The 24,191-nt window shown below is 39.0% G+C and overlaps 1 long non-coding RNA gene across 1 annotated transcript in view; it reads left to right on the top strand.

Annotated features, from left to right (window-relative positions):
• Positions 1-24,191, top strand: part of LOC148109638 (uncharacterized) — a 214,036-nt gene that overhangs the window by 185,993 nt on the left and 3,852 nt on the right. The window contains exons 3-4 of the long non-coding RNA XR_015725175.1: positions 3,554-3,653; positions 6,875-6,987. This is a non-coding gene — a long non-coding RNA (uncharacterized LOC148109638). The remainder of the gene's footprint in view (positions 1-3,553; positions 3,654-6,874; positions 6,988-24,191) is intronic.

Genomic DNA, 24,191 nt, shown 5'->3' with positions numbered 1-24,191 from the left:
GTGGAGCCTTAATCTGATAGGATGGTGTCCTCAGAAGAAGATTAAGAGATCTCTGCATGTGTACAGAAGACCTGTATGAAGACACGATGGGAAGATGGCCATCTATAAGCTAGTACGAGAGGTCTCACCAGACACCAACCCTGATGGCACCTTTACTTCAACTTTTGTAAGAAGGTAAATTTCAGTTGTTTAAGCTCCTCAGTTTCTGATATTTTATCAGGCTAGCCCCAGTAGACTTAGAGTGTCCAAATTTCCCTTTTGTAATAAGGACACCCGTCATATTGGACTCTAACGTAATCTTTTTAAAGCACAGATGAATATATAGCACAAAACAGATATACTGTACATCTATGGTATAGAAAAACACACACAGCATTTACAGCCCCTAGCAATGGCTCCTTTTAAACCCCCAAACATCTGCCCTCTTCGTCACTCACCTTACATAGCCTGTGCCCTGTTCTGGTTCCTTTTCCTCACTTTCTTTATTAAAGCTGAACATTATAAAGGAAGTCAATACTGAATGCAAGTTCTTTCACTGTATTTAAATGTTTGTTTACATATAACTGATGAGAGATGGTAGGATAAACTGAAAGATAGGAAAACACATCTAAAGTTTTAGGACACACCTTCAATGGAACATGAGCTTGAGAAGAAAATGATGAAGTTCTATTTCCGTATTAGAAGAAAAAAAGAAGTATTATATTAATTTCCTAAACTAATAGTTTTAATAATGTCAATGACAGTTGTGATATGCCCATGGAAAAGCAAATCTATATAAAGAGGACAAGGCTTTTCAACACCTTCACTAGAATATTTATTACAAAACTCTTCACAATTGCCATTCAATCCTAGGACAGAAGCAAAATGCTATCCAATTCCAAGCAGGTAGGAACAATGCAGTTAAGGTGCCAAAATTTGAGTACGGTCGTGTCTTTACTTTTCAGGAGAAAAAAAATGAAAGAAAACACATTTCAGTAACTTTTTAAGCACTCCATTTGCCAGTTTTTTGTTTAAAGAAAACAGGTTTCTGACTTCTCACAAACAGGAATCAAATCATTTAGCCTCAATCTTAATTAGGCCTAAGAAGCAGAGGCTGTGGCTTTTAAAAAATCTAAACGGTTCATCATGAGCCACTCTGTCTGTCAGCTGTCACTTGGTCCAGGAATGAGTAAGGTTGTTTAAAGCTCAGGTGCTGTGGCAAATGCATCTGTCTCCCCAGGCAGCTCTAATCCTGCCTGGTCCACTGGCTCTACCTTTATGAGTTCTTTTGATTGATAATTGAGAGAATAAATCTTTGAAGGACTTACAGGAATGCAAAAATATATATATTAAGATTTTAGTAATAAAATACCTATCAAAGTATTTTTATGAGGTCTCTTTTCAGCTCTTGGCCATTTAGTGCATTGTGCTAGAAAAAGATTTGGAATTAGAGAGTTCAATCATATAGTTTCTGTTCTTCTGACATTAGGCAATTTCAAATTTTTTATTTTCTGTCCCAAATTAGGAATTATTTATGTTGGGGGTAGGAGTCATATCACAGCCTTAAATAGAATTCAAAGGATTAGTCTGAGAAACATTATTTAACTTGGGGAAAAAAATAAAAAAGACTTTACAAAGGCACTATTTTGAGGAAATCGGTAATTAAACACTCTTGCTCTAGAATCCTAAACAGCTCCTGGAAAAGGGGACCTCTAGAGGCTTAGGGTCAGGATTGGAGCAGACCTTCCAATTGCCTAAGTGAGGTTACCACTTAGGTAACTTATTTCTCATGTTTTCCTTACGGGATTCCCCTACCTTACAAGAGACAGTTTTATTCAAGAATCCCCCTTATCTCCAAAAGAGCCACATAATATCAAGCTTAATACTAGTAACAGTATTGACAATAAGCATAATTTACTGAGCATCCACTATGTGGCAACAACTGTTCTAAGCACTCCATACTAATTTTAAGAATTAGTATGACTACAAAGTCATCATAGCAATGCACATTTTATATCTCAAGAAACCAAGGCTCAAGGGGAGTCAGACACACTGCTTGGGATCAAAAGCTGGAAGTGGCAGAACTTGAAATCGAATCTTATCTAATCACATCCACAGTCTGTGTTTTGTCTCCTCCCCCTCTAAGTGCCAATATGATGGAACAGTAGTGTTGAGTACAAAGATGTTAATAGCAAAATGATTTATAATAATGAATGTGAGCTTATTCAGAGGTATAATGATATGTGAATTATTAAATGAAACTATGGTAGATTATGAAATAAAATAAATGCATAATTAATGTGGAAAATGCTTATTGTTGTAAAGTTAAATTTAAAAAATCCACATGATATAGACTTGATTGAAACCATGCTTTTAGCTGGGAGGGGATGGTGTAATGAGAAGTAATTTTGGTTGTTCTATCTTAAATGTATTTATGTTTTCTTTAATAAGAATGTGTTATTCTTACCTTCATTACTTAAGAAATACCTTTATTTATTCCTAACAGGGATCTTAAGAAATACCTTTATTTATTCCTAACAGGGATCATTTGCAGCCTAAAGTTAAACCCTGCGATACAAAATCATCCTCTCATGAAACTGTCTCTGCCCACTTCCTGACCTCTCCTCTCTGCCTAGCCTTCCTCTGTGCGTCAGTGCCTACCAGCAGTCTCATTTTCTCTAAGATCCTCGTTCTGGCTCCCTCCTCTCATGGCATTTTTTTTTTTTTTTTGGCTATTATAGAGCCTGAAATTGTCCCTTTTCTGTTTCAAGCGTGTTTTATTTCCTAAGGTATAATTCCGTGTCTTACGAACCTCAGTAATGTGCCAGCGGTTCAATTAGCAGAAGGCTTAGGACTGTTCTTCTAGGAGAGCAGTCACGCTGACTCCCTCTGTTTGGCGTCAAAAACAAGAGAATCGGGCCTCGCATTCACAGAAGAAAAGAGATTTGTTCCCACCAGATACTTAGTGCTATTAAAAGCTGTATACACTGGAGTAAGTGACGGAGCGGCATTTTGGCTTTACCACGCGGGACAGTGTTCCTAGTAACTGGGCTCGAAGGATGGAGTCTTTGGTGAAGGCCACAGTCATGCCAAAATGATAACTGAAGAGTTATTTTCCATTTCAAGAATTACTGTGGCTTAGAAATTTTTGTAAATTGCGCTTATGTTGAGAAGGAAAAAAAAAACTCTTTCAAGGAGTGGAACATCAAGTATTTGTCTATAATAATAGGAATCTATATGAAAAGTAAAGAGAACCCTCCCAGGAAAGATGATTTTGCCTTATGTAGGTACCTCTGAAGGTCAACAGGAGATGATCTGAACACGTAGGAACATAAGCCCTTTTAAAATTGTATAGCTCTCAAATATTATTTCCTTTCACTTCTCTGTGAGAAAATAAAACTTTAGCTTTTCAGCCCTAGCCACGTATCAAAAGATACTTGAAAACCGATACTCTGTTTTATCCATCTCAGTGTCTGCTAGAAACGGAAATTGTGCCTATTACATAGCAAATACCCAATAAATACTCACTGCATGTATGAATGAATAAATGTTTATCTTCTATTGGCCCATGCAGGGAAATCAGGAGCCTCAGCACAAACTCAAAGTGCAGAAACTTTTCCTCTAGAAACGGAAAACAGTGACAAGTTCACAGCGTTTCTTGCAAGATCTATCAGGTAATTTCATGTTTCTTCTATGTGAATCCCTCAGAAATGACACATACAGGTTCACATACTGACTGACCATCTCGCTGAGCTTTAAGAATGTTATGACCGAGGGCCAGGTCCATTCCCCTCACCTGATGGATAATAAAGGAAGATCATTCATTTAAACATCAGCAGGGAAGATTGGGAAGTGTGTTTTAATTTCATAATTATTTAATTTAAATATTCTAGGGTATTTCCTACTCATGAAATTCATGAAATACTGAGTTTCTGAATTGCAGGGCAAGTACCCCTGGATTAAGTTGAGAGAACTTCTCACAATATGCGTTAGCTCTCTGTACTTTCTTATTCACAGGGAAAAAGCCTAAAGACTGCTTTTTAAACTCCAGGAAAGACATTTTCCAAACAAAAAAAAAAGAAAACCAATTAATAAGTTTCAAACTTAGAGAAAAGATCAGGGTTAGACAGTGGGTGATCTTATAATTTACCATCCAAATTTGGATACTTTTGTTCTAGAAAATGCTAAGTAGAACTGAATAGGAAAATGGGTATAAATAGGGACTTCCCTGGGAGAATCCATGTGTAGTCACCGTATCAGGCGCCACCAATGACTCCTGAGGCAAGTTATTATGCTCTGCATTCCACTTTACCAGGGGAAGTTAATTTTTGTCTTCAGTAAAAACCTGAACACCTACTCTGTTCGGCATCATGCCCTCTGCCAAGGTGAACATAAAACCATTGTAAGTTCAGGATTCTCATTTCAGAAAAATTATCATCAAGTAAATGAGAGCAAGTCTTACACATTAAAACCATGTCATTCCCAACTTTAATATTTAGGTTTCAATAGTTACTGTGTGTTCAAAAATTTATAACAGAGAATAATTTGTTATTTTGCTGATGCATGAGATTTGGGGACGTAAATGGAGAGTGGGGTGGAAGAGCAATATTATAGCTAGTAAGTAAGTTCGTCAGGCTGACTGCTCATCAATTCTGCATCTGCAATTCAGGGGGAACTTACTTATATCTGAGCCTATTAGTTACCTGGAGGGAATAGTAAGGCCTGCTGATATTTGTGAATTCAGAGATTTAAGGTCTCATGACAATTCCTTTCAGAATATCAAGGATCAACTATGTGTCATTTATTCCCCCGCCTTTTCCTACCCTCTGCAAAGCTCCTGTTGGCTCATTCAACTGATGGATTCATTCATTCCCAACACAAAAACACCTTTATGTTCAAACATCTTCTATTAAAGGTAATACCGTAGTGTAGCTGAGCCTATCAGAACAATTTTTAATCCTCACTGTAGGTGAAAAGGTTAGATTCTTAGAAGCACAAGCAGAGGGAAGGACAGATGAATAAAGTAGAAAATGGAATCCTAGGAACAACAAGGACTCATTTTATTTGTTACAGTCGGGCCTAGGGAAATCAGGAATACTGAGTCATCATTTCAGATTGAGCAATAGGAAATGCCAAATACCTTTAGCACTTGGGTTTATTGCTGCTAATATGAGATCAGATCAACATTTCCTTATTATATGAGAACCATGAAATACTTCTGCCAGGTCACACAGGATCCCTTTAGTATAGAAATGAGCAAAAACATCTATCTTTCCTTTCCACACTTCTCTCATACAACGCTCTACTGCAATTTCTGCCTACTTAAGGAAAAAAGCCTTTGTTGAGTTAACACTGTGTGCCAGGGACTGTGTTTGGTTCTATTGTTTGTTGACTCTTTTACAGCATCCACCCAAAAGTCCTGTTGATCAGGCAAAGCTGAATTTATGAGATGCACTGTAGCAAGGGAGAAAACTGCATTGAAAATCTTAGTATCCCAAAGAGGAAGTTAGAGAAAGATATTCATAGGGTTTTGTGGATTGAACTCAAATGGTGTTTGTCTTTGAAAGTGGGGAGGTTTTTGGAATTGGCCAAAATGCAAAATTTAAGGTTCTCGAAGACTTAGTGTGAGAGACACAGTCCTACACGGGGCTCAATCTCACGACCCTGAGATCATGACCAGAGCCGAAACCAAGAGCTGGGCACTTAACTGATTGGGCCACCCCTAAATTTATGGTTCTTGGTGAGAAAACAGTTGTCTGATAAATGGGCTGTATGCCCAAGTGAGAAGAATGTTGTCCAATAAGATAATCGTTTTCCCTGATGAGCAAATTGGTTTCCTAAATAAAATGGTTTCCTGAAACAATTTTTTATCAGTTGACATTTTTATTTTTATAGTGAAGTCATACTGACAGGTGGTCTCACTTCTCAGTTATGCAGATAGAAATTTGAGTACGACATATTACTGATCTCAAGGAAATTATGGTCTAATGTGGTTGATGATACATGGTAACAATTTTAGTTGGAGGGGCACCTGGATGGCTCAGTTAGTAGAGCATACTCTTGATCTTGGGGTCATGTGTTCAAGCCCCATGTTGGGCACAGAGCTTACTTAAAACATAATAATTTTGGTTAGAGAGGAAGGGGCAGATACGTTACAGAAGGTTAAAAGGACTTAATTGCTGACTGGATATGGGCAGTAAAAAAGGAGGTGTCTAGAATGATTTTCTTCTTAAGTGTTTTTACAAATATTGGCAATGCTGAATAGGATAGAAAATATGGGGAAAGGTAGTTAGAGGAGAAAGATAAATAATGGTGTCCATCCTAGACAGACTGATGCTGAAATGCCATGGGATAATGAAGATGATAAGTAGGTAGGTGTCTACCCACCCGGATCAGTGTTTGAGGGAGAGACGTGTAGCAAGGCCTTAAATATAAGTATCATTCAGCCTCAGCTGGTAGTAGAATCCATGGACACAGACAGAATTGACTAGTGGATGTAGAGAGTAAAAAGAAAAACAAGGATGAAACCCTGGGTAACTTCAGGAGTTAAGAGACAGGCATAAGAAAAGAACCCAACCCAAGAGATCAACAAGGGTAAGACAGAAATCAAAAGACTGAAGAATTTTAAATAGAGTCAAAAGTATCAAATGCTACAGCGATGTTGCTAAGACATAGGTTAGAAGAAAAGAACCCAACCCAAGAGATCAACAAGGGTAAGACAGAAATCAAAAGACTGAAGAATTTTAAATAGAGTCAAAAGTATCAAATGCTACAGCGATGTTGCTAAGACATAGGTTAGAACCAACCATTTGATAACTGGAGTGTTAAGAATGACTTGTGTATTAATCGTTACAGTGGGATGAAAGAACAGTAGAAGTTTCTCTTTCTCTCCTAGGTGTACTCCTTAAACTTTCTACTGTTTTAAGACAACATAGGAAGAACTGTTTTCATGACGATGAATCTCTAACCGTTCTCAGAATCATTGACTTCAGTACTGCAGTGTAACAGGTATTTGTTGTTATTTTTGTCTAACTGAATTCCTTCCTCTGTTTGGGGACTCTTCATCTTAGGAAGCCTTGTGGAAAGCAGGAAAGTCTCAGATGATACTCTTCCATCCTCCCTTGCAGCTCTGACATGATCCATATTTCATCAATCACTTATACCAACCCACCAACCCACTTTGACCCAGGAGTTAATGATGCTAAGAATCAGAAACCTTGTAGGAGTCTGTCTCTGGAAGCAGGAGTAGTTACAGGCAGACTGAGTTCTTGGCTCAACAGCTGGGACCACTGAAAAGTCAGCTGTTTTGTGGCAGCAGGAGTAGTTTCCTCGCCAGAGCAGTTTTGGGCTGTGTTGGCTCTGTAGTTATAAAAGCAACAGCTGACACTTACTGAGAGCTCACTCTGTGCCAGGTACTGTCCTAAGAATTTCTTTTTTGTCCTAGGGTGCAGGGTTTCTCGATCTCAGCACTGTTCACATTTTGGGCTGGATACTTCTTTGTGTGTGCTGGGGGTGGCTGTCCTGTGTACTGTAGGCTGTTTAGTAGCATCCTTGGTCTCTCCACCCACGAGATGCCAGCAGCACCCTACTGGCAATAAACAATGTCTCTAGACATTGTCAACCACCCCCTGAAGGGCAAAATAGCCTTTTCTTTAGAATCACTGCACTGTCGTTTAATATTCACAAACAACCCAAGGTGCGTGCAAGCCCCAAGCTAGATTCTTCAGGCCTCCAGAGGATTCATTTCAATCTCCTTTCAGTAAATCTGGTAATGGGGTCTAAATCAGTTTTTGTCAAAATCTGTTAATTCCGGTTTCTGCTGTCCGCAAACTTAAGCCCACCTGCAGGAATTTTTCATTCCTCTTTATTGTTACTGGAATCTCAAAATAGTTCCTCCCTTCCTTTGGACAGCAAATCCCTGGGTCTTACATAATCCGAAACCTGATGTTAATGAGCTATTCCTGCATAGATAGGAGTGAGGAGCTTGGGAAAGAGAAGAGATTGTCTCTGTTTCTCCAATCCATTAAGGCCATTTCTAAGCTTAATTAGCTCTCTGGACTGACAGTGGGGCCAGTGCCTCTGCCGCCCTCATAAATGCATTATCAGTAAAATAGAAGGCTCTACTGTCCCCTTTTAATGAGGCAGTTTCATACCCTATTTTCCAAACAGTAGGTTAGGGGAAATAAGTCTGCCTCTTACATTTGTTGATGGTAGTTAGTTAATCCCTTGACTGAAATCTCCCCTGGAGAGCCTACTTTGGTCTTTGAACTCTCACTTTCTCCTGGGGCATCACCTTAATAAGTACCTACCCACCTCTTAGAAATCTCTTGATAGGGAATAAAATCAGGCCTATTGTGGTAGGCTGGCTATCACGTGATAACCTAGCGTGCCCAAACATCTCCCAGGAACTTTTGCATTTATTAGGGAAGTAGGACAGTGTAGTTAGCACATGGGCTTACAACCCTGCCTCAGCTGCTTGGCTTTGGAGAGTTTGCCTAACCTCTCAGAGTCTCCATCGCCCCATTCTTAAAATAGAGGGAATCATGGAGAGCTCACTGTGAGAATGAAATGAGAGGAGAATGTAGTATATGCGCAGCAAATGGTAACTGTTATTATTGACAGTTGTGTCCCAGTGCCCCTCGTTTGCAGATATTTGCTGGTCTTTTCTGTTTCCTTATATGCACCTACATATAATCTTCCACCAATTTTCCAAATTCTGGTTCCTGGAACCACCCAGTGGGTGATTTAAATGCATCATTGACTGAGCCCAGGACTTTATTTTTCTGCTGTCCTCCCAACTTGCAAAGAGCTTTCACAAACATCATCTCATTTGATATTGAAACTATGCAACTGCACAAGGAGAAAGGTGCCACAGAGGATAAATTCATAACGCAGAAAGGACTTGAGTAGTAATCTTCTCGAGGCCTGTCGACATCTGTTTGGATACTCTTCCCTGATACCTCATGGACCAACACAATGTCTCACATTTTTAAAAAATTGTTTATCTTTTTCATTATGTGTTAAGTGAGGGGGCTGAAATAGAGGATCACGCAGTGTTTATGCTACCTCTAACCATCTATGAACTTACTTACACGGCAGGTTCAAGTGAGCTGACGCCATGCAAGGAAGTAGATAATTGGCAAAGGAAGTCATCTTTAAGACTGAAAAAAAAAAGAACCCCATGTAGCTAAATCCCAGAAACCTTCAAGGACACTGTGCCATGCTGCTGGCATGGCTCTCTGACACTACACTTTAACACTAAATGACTCCTGCCTTCACTGCTATTCAACTCAGTCTACCATTGAGACTGGCTTTTCAACACTTCCTTTCTAATTCCAGCCATCACTGTCTACTGTGTAGGCTATTTTGTTTCTGGTTGTCTTAACCCTGGACTGGCTGCCACTCCTCACCTGCTCTCCATCATTCAGAGACCCTGAAACTACCCACAAATTTCTGAGAACTCTGAGTTGGTCTCTGGTTTCCTAGCCTCTGGAAGCTCACTAATGGAATTCTGATCCTGAATTTTATTTCCAAGGGTTTCCTGGTATGGATTCACCTGTGCAACCCCAGAGTCATTGTGCTGAGATACCCTAATCAGCTATTCTTGGATAGACTACAGCTATCACCAAGCTTGAGTATCTTCAGAGATATAAACTTCTTCCCACTTGAGGGAATACAGTGTCTTTACTGACTATTCAGTTTTATTGCATTCTGACTAGAAAGATTGGATAAGGAGCTCCACCTACAAACAATAAAAACAGTAAACAAACAGCTGATTGTTATCCCTTTATGGGGAGTCAAGAACCATGGACCAGAGAATACAACTGTAAGAATTTTGTAATATTTCTAGAACCTTTTAACTTTCCTGGTAATGCTATTTTTGCTATTACCATCTGTTTCCCCATAGTGATTAGCACTAACCTTCTTAAAATAAAAAGGGTCTGTGTGCTTATCTTCAGGACAGTAAGAAAGAAGAAAGCAGAAATATAGCTTCTCCCTCTGCAGGCAGGCTTGCAAGGATAAAGGCTCAAAGAGGAAGAGGGGCATTAGCAGTTTCCAGAAGGAAAGAGGGTTGAGTCCTTGAAGACAACAGAAAAGGAAGGGAAAAAAGTACTATCAAGTAGGGTCCAAGAGGGGACTTAGAACGAAGCCCTTTGTGTGGTTTCCTCAAAACTTACTTACTTACATGGAATCTACGTTAATCAAATTGTCTTCAAAAAAGAAAGAAGTCTTATACCACCCGAGTTAGTATAAAGGTCCAGTAATCAAAAGAGGTGAGAAAGAAAACATTAGCAAATCAGATATGTGTTAAAGAACAATTCTCAAATCTCAATAATGGGGGGGGGGGGGAAATTCAACCAATGCTTCACCAATTTTTAAAAAGTGCTCAAGTCATTAGGGAAAGGAAAGTTAAGTTGAAATACATATCAGAATGCCTAAAATTAAAAGACTGCCCATACCAAATGTTGACGAGGATGTGGAGAAAGTGGAATGCTCATACACTACTGATGGTAATGTAAAATGACATGATTACTTTGGAAAACAACTTGGTAGTTTAAGTGTGTATCTATCCTCTTTTTCATCCCTTCTGCTCCTGGGAGTTTATCCAAGTGAAATAAGTTTATAAAAATACTTATATACAAATGTTCATAGCAGCTTTATTTATTTGGAATATGTTAAAACTGGAAACTAACCAAATATCCATTGACAGGTGAATGGATAAACAAATGTGGTATATCCATACAATGGAACACTGCTTAGCAACAAAAGGAGTAAACTATTCATATATGAAAAAATAGGGATGGGTCTCTTTATGAGAAAAAGAAGACCAAAAAAAAAAGGGACATACCTTATGATTCCATGGTTCCATTTTTATAAAAATCTCAAAAATGCACGCTAGTGACAGTTTCCTGGGGGAGGTGGCAGGGCAGAGATTGCAAAGTAGAGCAGTGAACTATTGGTATGATGCCTATACTCATTATCTAGATTTTGATGATGGTTTCATCATCATTTGCCAAAAGTTATATATATATCTATCTCTGAGTACAACTATAACTCAAAGTTATTAAAAAGTGTCCGATGACTTGCTTAGACTGAGCAGGAATATCATGGTTTCCCTTTCTGCCTCCATGTTATAGTGTTCTAATACTAACCAGTCGTTGGGACTTTATGTCTATTATGTCTAACCTAAAACTTTATGGGAGGAACTTAGAAAAACTTGCTATCTCCTCTTGGATTTTACCCCAAAACAACAAAATTGGAAACAAGTTCTACCTCCAGTAAAACTCAGATGTTCATAACCCCAAGCCACAAGCGACCCAACGTTAGATCCAATAGTCATATAGTGGCTCAGAACAAAACCCTTGGGGCCCTAATTGCCTCAATTCAAAATCTACCACTGCCATTTAGTAGCTATATAACTTGCGCAAATGACTTTGTGCTCAGTTTCCTTGTTTGTAAAATGGGAATAGTAATATAACCTCATAGGATTACTATGTTATTGAAATGAGTTTTATTTGCAGAGGGCTTAGACCTGCACTAGCATACAGTAAGCAGCACATACGTTTTTGTTAAGCAAATAAAATATTGTAGAAAGATCTAAACAAAATGTGTATGTAATGATGGGGATAATAAAAAGTCTCCATAATGTCTGGTTTTAAAACAGTAGTTTTAACTCTGGGAGCTTTAAAAATCAGCAGGGCTTGGGGTGGCTCAGGTCATGACCCCAGGACCCTGAGATAGAGCCCCACATCAGGCTCCCTGCTCAGTGGAGAGCCTGCTTCTCCCTCTCTCTGTCAAATAAATAAAATCTTTCAGAAAAAATCAGTGGGGTTTAACTCCAAGTCCCTACCCTTAAAGAGAAAACAGGCTAAATAACTCAACCTGAGACACAGCATGGAAGCAGCAGTTTGAAAAGCACCTATGATATACTTCGACACTTCTTGACTAATTTTAGGACATGTGCCAGAGGGGCAGGAATCTGCAGATTTTTCCAGGAATAAGAACACTGGTGAGCACCATTTTCCTTGCCTTCCCCCAGCAATGATAGCCAGATGCTTGATGGAGCTGGTTCTAACAAACACTTCCCATTTACACTGCTACCACCACGTGCCTGCCCCACTCAACCTACCTGCCTTGGCAGTCACCCCTTCAAAGCAGCTTCTGCCCAAAGTGACTCCTGCCATAGGGAGAGGGGGAGATAACCCCACATACCAGTGTACCCAGGTCCTGTAATGAGGCCTCTTAGGTAGCTGCACAGTGAGCAAACCCTGCCTTTCCATATGCCTGCAGTTGTCACAGAGGCTAATTACAGACAGCTAGGCTGGGTGATGGCTACAGCCAGGCCTCTCAACAGCACCAGGAGCACACCCTGCCCAGTACACCTGCAGCAGCTGTAGCAGGTCATTCAGCTAGCTCAGTCACCGAAGGAGGGTGTACACAGCCTACACAAGGGATGCCCCTGGAGCACCTCGTTCTGGTGACCAGGGAGGGTTGGCCTACAGGGCACCACAGGATATCTTCCACAAAGCCATTACCTTCAAGGCGAGGAGACAGAGGAATATGTCCAAAATGAAAGAACAAGACAAAAATCTCAAAGATACTCGCTGGTTTTGAGAAAAAAGTGGATGATTCAGTGAGAACTTCAACAAGGAGATAGATAGAAAATATAAAAAATTCAGAGTTGAAGAATTCAATAACTGAAATATACACTATAGGAAATCAGCAGATTAGAGGATGCATAAGGTCAATCTGTAAGATGGGGTAATATCAAAGCAATCAAGCTGCAGAGCAAAAAGAATAATAAACTCCTAACAGGTTAAGGGACCTCTGTGACATCATCAAGCCTAATAACATTCGCACTATAGGGATCCTAGTAGGAGGGACCGAAAACCCACTTGGAGAAATGAACTTCTCTGATCTGAGGAAGGAAACATATATACATGTCCAAAAAGTACAGAGAACCCCGAACAAGATGAACACAACAATACTTAGACACACAGTATTTTAATTGGCAAAAATTAATGATAGAGAACCTTAAAAGCAACAAGAGAAAGGCAGACAATTAGGGAACCCCCATAAGGCTATCAGCTGATTTTTTTTTTTTTTTAGCCCCAAGGAGTGGCATGATATTTTAAAGAAAATACTCTACCCAGCAAGGTTATTATTTAGAATTGGAGGAAAGTTAAAAGAGTTTAAACCAGCTTTACAAGAAATGGGAAAAGAACTTCTTTCACTGGAAAGGAAAGGCCACAACAAGAAGAAAATAATAAAAGGAAAAATTTCACTGGTAAAAGCAAACCTATATTAAAGGTAGTAGATTAATCACTTACAAAACCAGTATGGAGATTAAAACATAGAAGTAGTAAGAAAGATCTACTGTATCTATAAAAGTTGTCAAGGGATACACAAAAGATGAAAAATACATAGAACTGGAGGGGGGAGTAAAATTTAGTGCTTTTATACTGTGTTCAGAGTCAAGTGACTATCAACTACAAATAGATTGCTATACCCATAAGATTATGAACATGGTAATGAAAATGAAAAACCTACAATACACAAAAAGAAAGAGAAAGGAATCCAAGCATAACACTAAAGAAAACCATCAAACCACAAGGGGACCTAGCAAGAGAAAAAAAAAAAAAAAAAGGAAAAGAAAAGAACTACAAAAACAACCAGAAAATAATAAACGGTCAAAATGCTCCAATCAAAGGATTCTAGGAGTCAGTGGATAAAAAAAACAAGACCCATCTATATATGCTGCCTACAGAGATTCACCTAAGACCTAAAGACACATACACACTAAAAGTGAAGGGATGACAAAAGATATTCCATGCAAATGGAACAAAAACAACAACAAATCCAGGCTAGTCATACTTACATCAGACAAAGTAGACTTTAAAAAAAAAAAAAAGGCAGTAGCATGAAGCAGCAGAAATAGAAATCAAGAAAACAATCCCATTTGCAATTGCACCAAAAATAGTAAGATACCTAGGAATAAACCTAAATAAAGGAGTGAAAGAACTGTACTCTGAAAACTATAAAACACTAACGAAAGAAATTGAAAGACATTCCATGCTTATAGATTGGAAGAACAAATATTACTCAAATGTCTATAGAACCCAAAGAAATCTACACATTTAATGCAATCCCTATGAAAATACCAACAGCATTTTTCACAGAGCTAGAACCAACCTAAAGTTTGTGTGGACAAAAGAAAGACCCAATCAAAGCCATCCTGAGACAGAAGAAAAAAGCTTGGACGTATTGCCATCCCGGATTTCAAGAAATATTACAAAGCTATAGTAATCAAAACAGTATGGTACAGGCACAAGAACAGATACATAGATCAATGGAACAGGATAGAAAGCCCAGAAATGAGCCCACACATACATGGCCAATTAATCTATGAAAATGGAGGCAAGAATACACAATGGGAGAAAGACAGTCTCTTCAATATGTGGTGTTGGGAAAATAAGACAACCACATGCAAAAGAATGAAACCACACACAAAAATAAACTCAAAATGAATTAAAGACCTAATATGTAATCTGAAACCATAAAACTCCTAGAAAAAAAAACATGGGCAATCATCTCTTGGACATCGGCCTTCGCAACATGTGTATGGATAGGTCTCCTCAGGCAAGGGAAACCAAAGCAAAAATAACTGTTGGGACTACATAAAAAAAGTCTGTACAGCAAAGGAAATCATCAACAAAACAAAAAGGCAACCTATTGAGTAGAGAAGATATTTGCAAATGACATATCCGATAAGGGGTTAGTATCCAAAATATATGAAAAATACAACTCATGACCAAAAAATCCCCCAAAAATCAAAAAGCAAATTATTTGATTAAAAAGTAGGCAGAGGACCTGAATTTCAAAGAAGATATACAGATAGCCAGAGACAAATGAAAAGATACTCAACCTCAATCATCAGGGAAATGTAAATCAAAACCAAATGAGATATCACCTCACAACTGTCAGAATGGCTAAAATCAACAACCCAAGAAACAACAGGTGTTGGGCAAAGATGTGGAGAAAAAGAAAACTTCTTGCACCATTGGTGGGAATGTAAACTGTTGCATCCATCGTGGAAAACTGGATAGAGTTTCCTCACAAAATTAAATATAGAGATACCATATGATCCAGCAATTGTACTACGAGGTATTTACCCAAAGAAAATAAAAACACTAATTCGAAAAGATATATGGACCCCTATGCTTATTGCAGCATTATTTACAATAACTAAGATGTGGAAGCAACCCAAGTATCCATCAATAGATGAATGGATAAAGAAGACATGGTGTGTGTGTGTGTGTGTGTGTGTATGTATATATATATATAAATATATAAAATAGAATATTACTCCACTGTTTAAAAACTGAGATCTTGCTGTTTGCAACAACATGGTTGGACCTAGAGGATATTACACTAAGTGAAATAAGTCCAATGGAGAAAGACAAATACCATATGATTTCACTTTTATCTGGAATCTAAAACCAAAAAAACCAGAAACAGCCTCAAATAGAATAAACTGGTGATTGCCAAAGGGAAGGGGGCTAGCAGGATGAGGGGATGGGTGAAATGAATGAAAGGAATTCAGAGGTACAAACTTCCAGTTATAAAATTAAGTCATGCAGATGAAAAGTACTGCATAGGGAATATAGTCAGGATTGTAATAACACTGTATGGTGACAGATGGTGACTACACTTTCAGTAGTGAGCACTGAAAGGTATAGAATTGTTGAATCACTATGTTATTCATGTGAAACTAATACAACTATACTTCAGTAATAAAAGTGTAAGCAATGTAAGACTTTTGGGAGCAAACATGTTAATCCATTCAATAAGGTATTGTAGCTTTATATTTTTTATGATTTATTTATTAATTTGAGAGAGAGAGAGAAAGAGAGAGTGTATGCATGAGCAGGAGAGGGGCAAAGGGAGAGAATCTTCAAGCAGACTCCCCGCTGAGCATGAAGCCTGATTTTGGGGTGGGGGGGGGCAGTGGCTCGATCTCACGACCCATGAGATCATGAGCTGAGCCAAAACCAAGTCAGACGCTTCACCGACTAAGCCATCCAGGCACTCCTCTATAAGGTACTGCAGCTTTAGATACTGTTATTGCCACTCACCCACCCCCACACTTTTTTAGTCTTGATTTCACTTTTGTTATTCTCTATTAGGTAACATATTGAATTAAAAATTAAAAAAAAAAAAAACAACAACCACGGGCAAGAATGAGCCACTGGATTTTAACACAGGGATGGAGTGAGAGTTGCTCACTAAAAAAATGACTCTGGAGGCCCTTCCCCGCCGTTCCAGAATACCTACCATGCAACCAAGGGTACGTTACCTAGGCCAGAGAGAAGGGAACCATTCTCCAGAGAAAATGAACCATGCAAAAATAAAATATTTGGGCATATCTAATGATAAGCTAGTGGCCATTAAGCTTTCTAACAAATGATGTCCACCAGAGACTAGTCCACCATGCACACAGAACTTGGATACCAATTTTTGGTGTCCCTACCTAACAGTAATGGATAGACAAAAATTACCAGATATTATTTGAGGAAAGCCTTTATTGTAAAAGAGAGACCAATGCAAACAGATAAAATACAGAGGATGCAGAAAACAAAACAAGCCTTTAAAATATCACATTCATGCGTCAAGAACAAGATACCATAAGCAGAAATAATCAGAGGGGAATAAAGAGCCCTTTGAATTTAAAGGCCTAATTGCTATCTTAGGTTGGGTACCCGCACACCAGAGCCTGAGATGGGAAATCCTGTTCAAATGATAGATTGAGGGGAAGCTTTCAGGAGAGAGGAGAAAAGCAGGATAAGACAGGACACAAAACCTGCCCAAGACCCTGGTCTCAGTTGGGTACTTCCTTCAGTCTGGTCCCATTATCAAAGACCGAGAGGACACATTGTACCACCAGATCAATTGCACTTTGAAGCAAGGGTCCGGCCTTTTTACCCCCATGTCAGTCAATTACTGTCTGAGCCTGGAGAGGTAGGTGCAGAGCCATCAGGAGAGGCAGCTCCTAGTAGGCCAGAACAAGTCTCTAAAGAAGGGGATGCTGAGACTTACTAGCCCACAACTAGAGGATAGCCACATTCTCTGGTAAGGAGCATACTACCTTGATGCACCCTCCTGATTCATTTTCATTAGGCAGCGTACTTTGATCATTTCCTAGTAACTCTTAGTACTGTTACTTTCTTCTTGCTCAAACACATTGCAAATAACAAGCTTTTGAAATGACTTTTTTTTTTTTTTTGCTATTTTGACTTTTAGCTTTTGAAAAATTTAAACAACAGCAAGACTTACTTGCAATGAACTTTCAACAAATATATGCCAACTCTTAGGCTAACACCTGGCATCAGCCTCCTTTCACTTCTATTTTTATAGTTTGTATTACATAACTGCGGAAGTTTCATTTAAATCTTCTTCTGCTTTCATTATATTAATAGAAGTTCTAGAAAAAATGGTGAGTGAAGAATTATCAAAGAAATTATACTAGAAAAGTTTCCAAAGTGAAAGGCATCTAACTCCAGATTAAAAGTACCCACTGAGTGCCCCCATGAAATGAATGAAAAAAGGACCTACAGACAGGCACATCCTGAAATCTTGTAACACCAGGGATGAAGAAAATGTTCTAAAGATTTTGAGAGAGGAATTCAGGGCTATTTTTATAGTCTTTTGATACTATTTGACTTCTTAAAACTACAAATCATAAAGCTGTAACACAGTATCTGTAATCTCAAGAAACCTTACATTCCACAAAACTGATCACTAAAAATAATAGGGTTCATGGAGAAAAATATGATTGAGGAAGACGACTCAAAATTGAGGGAAATTGGTTAATCAAAGCACAAAAAACACCAACATAAATCCTAATAAAAATACACATGTATTTTCGAAGTTAGTGATGGGGTATAGGACAACAGGGTGTGAAATGAGCAAAATGTCCAGTGAAAAGCCAGAATCCAAGGTGTCTATCTGAGTAGTGGGCCACGCCAAGCCATGGCAGAGGTGACGTGACATTTCATCTTTTAATCTTTTCATTATGTAATAACTTAAGTTCACAGAATTTTAGTGAAAAGAGATTCTTATAGATCTAGTCCAGTTCACATGTCTGGGGAGCACGTCATCTCACAAAAATGTAGAAACAGGCCCACTGAGTGATAGCAGGTGGTACAACACACACCCACTTAGAAAACCCAATCCCTGTCCCCTTCATACATCCAAAGTGATCTCTTTTAAAGGATTATGCTGTAACATGGACAGGACTGGAGGAGATAATGCTAAGCAAAATAAGTCAAGCAGAGAAAGACAATTATCATATGGTTTCACTCATTTATGGAACATAAGAAGTAGGAAGATCAGTAGGAGAAGAAAGGGAAGAAGAAGGGGGAGCAGTAAACAGAAGGGGGAATGAACCATGAGAGACTATGGACTCTGGGAAACAAACTGAGGGTGTCAGGGGATGGAATGGGATAGGCTGGTGATGGGTATTAAGGAGGGCACGTATTGCATGGTGCACTGGGTGTTATACGCAACTAATGAATCATGGAACTTTACATCAAAAACTAGGGATGTACTGTATGGTGACTAACATAACATAATAAAAAATATTAAAAAAATAAAGGATTATGCTAAGTGAGTACAGAAATAACAAAAGATTAGAAGCCCAGGTTTCCTATAAACTAGCTATGTTCTCATTCTCTAGACAGTTGACCTCAACCAGAGGTAACTTCCTTCCCCCCCTAACCACAAGGGGACATTTTTTATTGTTACAAGTATTGAAGGGAGTGGGGCAGGTGTGGGGGGAGAGGTACTACTGGCATCTGGTGGGAAAAGACCTGGGATCCTACAGTGTACCACACATCCTCGAAAACAAAGAATTATCCCACCCAAAGCGTCAGTACTACAAGGACTGAGAAATCCTTCCCAAAACCTTGGCCCTATTTCCATCACCAGACTCCTAACCCAGAATGAGGGCTAGAAATTGCAGGGGAGCTCTTCCTCAAAATTGAAGCCATCTCTAAGTGGAATGTGATGCCTGCTAAACAGTAAACATTCCTTCCCTGGTAATTTTCAAACAGAAGTCAAATAATGACGGTGCAGGGCTGTTGGGAGGCAATCTCCACCTTGGAATAAATATAAAGTGAAATACTTAGGGTTCCTTGCAACATGGAACCTTCATCAAAGAAAGATAAGATGGGAAGCCCTGAAAAGTAGGTTGAACTGAGTCATGTGCAATAAAGTTCTAATACAACACTCAGAAAACGTCCCAAGGGAAAACCACATATGCCCACAGGATGATGAGATAAGTTTGATTTTTTTCCTTGGGACAGCATGATTGCCACCCCATCATAGATCAACTGTGCAGAGTCTTAACTCTCTAGGACAAAGTACTTTTCCCATTCAGGGCCTTTATTTAAAGAAAGCAAAGAAATTGGATAAAAGGAGTAAAACAAAAAGGAGGGGGGATTAATTACAATTTCTAAAGTTCCTTTGATTAAAACTGTACATGGTAACTACAGCCCCCTTCTATAATGTATTGCAACAGAAAGGGGCAGAGAGAACTTTTATGGTTTGGACAAGGGGTTCAACCTTACCAATGGCTTTGATTTTTTTTTTTTTAACTTTTCCTTATCTGTGAAAGACTTCTTTGGAAGAGAGCAAGGCCAAGAATAGGGATACAATTTTAAGCAGAGTAATCCTGTGTCTTAAGGGCATTTTTATCTTAGTTTAAGAGTGCAAACTTTCTTGTCTTGTGTTAACTCACGTTTATTTCATTATGAATTTTTTTCATATTTTGTTACCTTCCAATGTTGTGTCTTGGATATCTGCGTAAGCTTTTGACATTGAATATTGCAGGTGTGTGTGTGTGTGTGTGTGTGTGTGTGTGTTGCCTGTGTTTGTTAAGAAATAATTCCATTGGAACCATTTCCCTAAGTGAACTTAGCTTTGCTAACAGATACCACCTGCTAGGTTCAGTGACAGCTTTTACTGATACTTAATGACAATTTCTTTTAATTTAACATTTTTTAATGGAAAATAATGTAGGAGTTAAAATTGGGGTAAGAGTACATTGGTACCATAACTGGCATCAAACCTACCAATTAAACATTGTATGAATTAAAGTTTTATGTGTTTTTAATTGTACTTTCAGTAAGTGAAGAGTACAGCTTGTCTATTAACTATACAATAAATTATTGAACCATTGGAGTTAGTCCTGAATTTCATAGATTCTAATTATCTGGAGAAAAAACAGAGAGGTGACAAAGGAGGAGCACAGAGAAGGTATGATCAAGAAGATCCCATGTGCTTCTCAGTGTGAGAAAACATCTAACCACATGGTAGTTCTTGTGTAATTATAAAGTAATTAAAGTTGTGATTAGCACCAACCACAGCATAGACATTAACAACCCTGATGGAAAAATAACTCAAGATTCCAGTTCATAGGTTAGTATACAGAAATAATATCCAGCTGTCTACCAATTCAAAATACTTCCTCAGAAATGGTTCACATTTGACTGAAAACAAGAAAGTAGGTTGCCTAGTTTTCATATTGCTCAATAAAAAAAAAATCCCTCTTTGGAATACATCCCAAACCTGATGGTAATTTGCAAAGTAAAGACAAAATAAGAGAAGAGAATGTTAACCAGCTAGCTCCCTCGCAAGACCTGAGAAGCACCAAGTACATTTGTAATTACGCATTTGTCCAATCTGCCTCCCAGTTACAAAGCATCTCCTATGTTGAGGCACTGCGCCAGGTACTGGCTCCACATGGATGTGAGGAGGAGGGCAGCTGGGTTTGGTGAAGATGGAGGCCACGGGTACAATTAGTTCTACCCTAAGCAGATTCTCTCCTCACATTCCACTTCACTCAAAGGGCATCTCAGGGCTCAGGAATTTCTATGGAAGAAAAACTAAAAGAGAATTTGGTTCTTGTAAGCTGTATCTAAGTAACCTTTATTTTTAAATCCTAGGTGTTATTTTTGATGTGATATTCATTTCACTGTGCTTGGAAAAGAGACCTTGTAATTCTTTAGACAAGCCTGGCAGCTGCAGCTTTATTATGAAACCACAGTGAATCCCATATCCACTGTCATTAAAGCATACTGTGAAATGATTCAGTGGCAGGTCTTGAACGAGATGGGGAAAACACTGGCAGAAAGGGGATGATGGTGATGTGGGATTTGGTGATCTCCAAACTGTTAAACTAGATAACAAGAGTACTATAATCCCCTTGATAAACTCAATTCTCTGGGTCTCCTGCTGCCTGCATTCACTTTATCAGCTGGGAACATTGCCTTAATGACATCTGTATGGCCTAATATTCTATAGACACCGCACTGAGCCTGTGGGATTGTCCACACCTCATGGGAATAGACAGAGCTTTCAGAAATTAGGAAACATGTTCACTGGGCCTAGTGCTGAGGAGGGGCACGTAAACATCAATAGAGGCCCATTCTCCCCCAGCATTTCTCATTTTTCTCATCTGCCTCTCAGGGTTGGGGGAATAGATTTAAAGTGAGAAATCTGGAGTGGTGCCTCAAAGAAAAATCAGACCTTAATGAGGCTGAGGGGCTCCTGGTTCAAAGAGGAAGCCTCAGGAGAATTAAGAGCCCAAATCCCCTTCACCAGCCCTTTTACTGCGGTGAGTTTCTATCATCACCTGTTGTTACACCACTAGATCCTTTCCACCCTGACCTTTGATACTTCTCTCAATGATTTGACCTCATGCTCTGGCTTTTCTTCTTTGGTTAGCCTTCTCAAAGAGGCATGGTCTCACATTTCATTTAGAACTCATTTTCCTAAATAGTGCCACGTATTTCTATCTGCATTTAAAAAATCACCAATCCATCATCTCCTTCCCACACGGTTTCCTTCCTTTCTTCCTTATACTTCCATAGGATTTCAACAAAAGACATTAATCATTTGGACGGTGTCCAGGATTGTGTTTTGCACTATTTAGGGTAACTCTCTGGACGTTTCCTCCTTTCTCTCCTACCCCTAGCGTACGTTACTGTGGTTTTCTCTCTAGGTCAGGACTCAGCCAACTACGCACACTTAATACGGCCCACCACCGCTTTTTATACATAAAGTTTTATTAGGACACAGCCAAGCTCATTTGTTTATGCTTTGTATTTGGCTGCTTTCATGCAGTGACCGAGTGTTTGCAGAGAGAGAGATGGTATGACCCTTAGAAAAAGACTGTGGACCTCTTTTTTAGAAAAAAAGGCTTTTTTAGTGTTTATTTCCTTTCTTCTCCTGCCTGTTCTTTTTAGTTACACAAAGATCCTAAGGTTAGGAAAATCATCCAGAAATAATACCAAACTAGAGATGCCAATTGATGTCATTTACCTTTACAGAGGACGGCCTCCATTCTAAGATTATTAAGAATCCCTACTGTTTCTCAAATATAACAACATATTGTTTCTACCTTTACCACATCCTAAAATGAAAAGCTGTTTATTTATTTATTAAACCCAGCTCAACTACCCCTACTTCCATGAGGCCTTTCTGATTGCTTCTAATTGTTTAGACCATTCCCCCTCTTCTGAGACAAAACTTCCCTCCCTCTCACTGGCTAACTTGTCTCTGCTTGCTTTCTCCTGCCCTCCTCTTCCCTTAACTTTCCATCCTCTTGTGATTTATGGCTTAGCAATATTTTTTTTATTGCTTGAGAATGCCTTGTAGGTTTCCTTTTACTCTAAGCAGCATTTTTCAATGAGGCACACATAGTACATCACCTAAGATGGATTCTGGAAAATAAAAATGTCTCCATCTCCTTCCATGAGTGAATACCCTATTCTAGTCTTTCCTAGTCTCCATGAGAATTTCTATTTTTATCATTGGCTCTGAAACAGCATCTCTAATAGATGCAAGATAAAATCTTGAAGAGACAGTATAGAATGGGGAAGTACACGGTATGTTATTTGAAACAGTTCACAATATTTAAAAATTGTAAGCATTCAATTAATATCTGCATTCTCAGCCTTCCTAGCAAAATCAGGAAACCTGGGGCAGGGATCTTCACACGGCTTCCATCAGCTCAAGCTCTCCAGCAAATGTCCCCTTTAAGAGTCATGTACTGTTTCTAATGCTCCTGTTACCCTGTGGTGGGCCAGCTTCATCATTTGTGTTGCCTACTCATTCCCCTTAGGCATTTAATTTGTGATTCCTGCTCTAAACCAAATAGCAAAGGGGCATGCAAATTTGACTGGAAAGCTATACTCCAGAGATAGTTATCATTAATTGCTTCATATAACTGGAAGTAGAGGTAGTACAATGGGAGGAAATGGCAGATTCATGGAATAATATCCTGGAAATCTTAGAGGCAGTACTAGAAAAATGCTGAAAGAGAGAAATACAAATGGAGCTTTGACAATCTGTGTAGATGGCCAAGACCAACCTAGGCTCTAGGTTTGATAATAGCACTTTGGAATATACAGTAATGTGGGTGTTATGGGCTGAACTGTGTTCTCCCAAAATTCATGTGCTGAAGCCCTAACCTTCAGTACCTCAGAATGTGACCATATTCAGAGATAGGCCCTTTAAAAGGGTGATAAAGTTAAAATGAGGCAATTAGAATGGCCCTAATCAATCTGACTGATGTCTTATATAAAGAGGAAATTTGGACACACAAAGAAACACTAGGGGCATGTGGGTACAGAGGGATGACCATGTGAACAGGCAACAAGATGGAAGCCATGGAGAGAGGCCTCAAAAGAAACCAAATATGCTGACATCTTGATCTTGAACTTCCAGCATCCAGAACTGTGAGAAAATAAATTTCTGTGGTTTAAGCCACCCAGTCTGTGGCATTTTGTTAGTGACACCCTAGCAAACTAATATAGTGGAGCCCCTACAATAGTCCCCTTCTTAGCCTTTTATGAGATTTTTCTCTCACCCTCTTCTAACAGAAAAGTGCCATGTTCACTTGTCATCTCCCACTCTCACGCAAGCCAGTCACACAGCCAGTGATACATTCCCCACTCCTCACCAAACCAACCTATTTTCATCTTTTTACAAGGTGGTGATTGCCAAGATGCCACAGTTTACCTAATACGATCCATCTTTGAGAGACAAAGAAGAGACTGAGGGCCTATAACAAGCATGTATTTATTTTTCCTCATTCGACCTAGAAATACAGAGTAAAACAGTCGATCACTTCTCGTTGCCACTTCTGA

Source organism: Ursus americanus, chromosome 7, assembly GCF_024610735.1.
Source record: "Ursus americanus isolate L20-20 chromosome 7, mUrsAme1.1.p, whole genome shotgun sequence".
NCBI classification, from domain to species: domain Eukaryota; kingdom Metazoa; phylum Chordata; class Mammalia; order Carnivora; family Ursidae; genus Ursus; species Ursus americanus.
The sequence above is the reverse complement of the archived record's forward strand: the minus strand, read 5'-3'. Positions and strand labels throughout refer to the sequence as shown.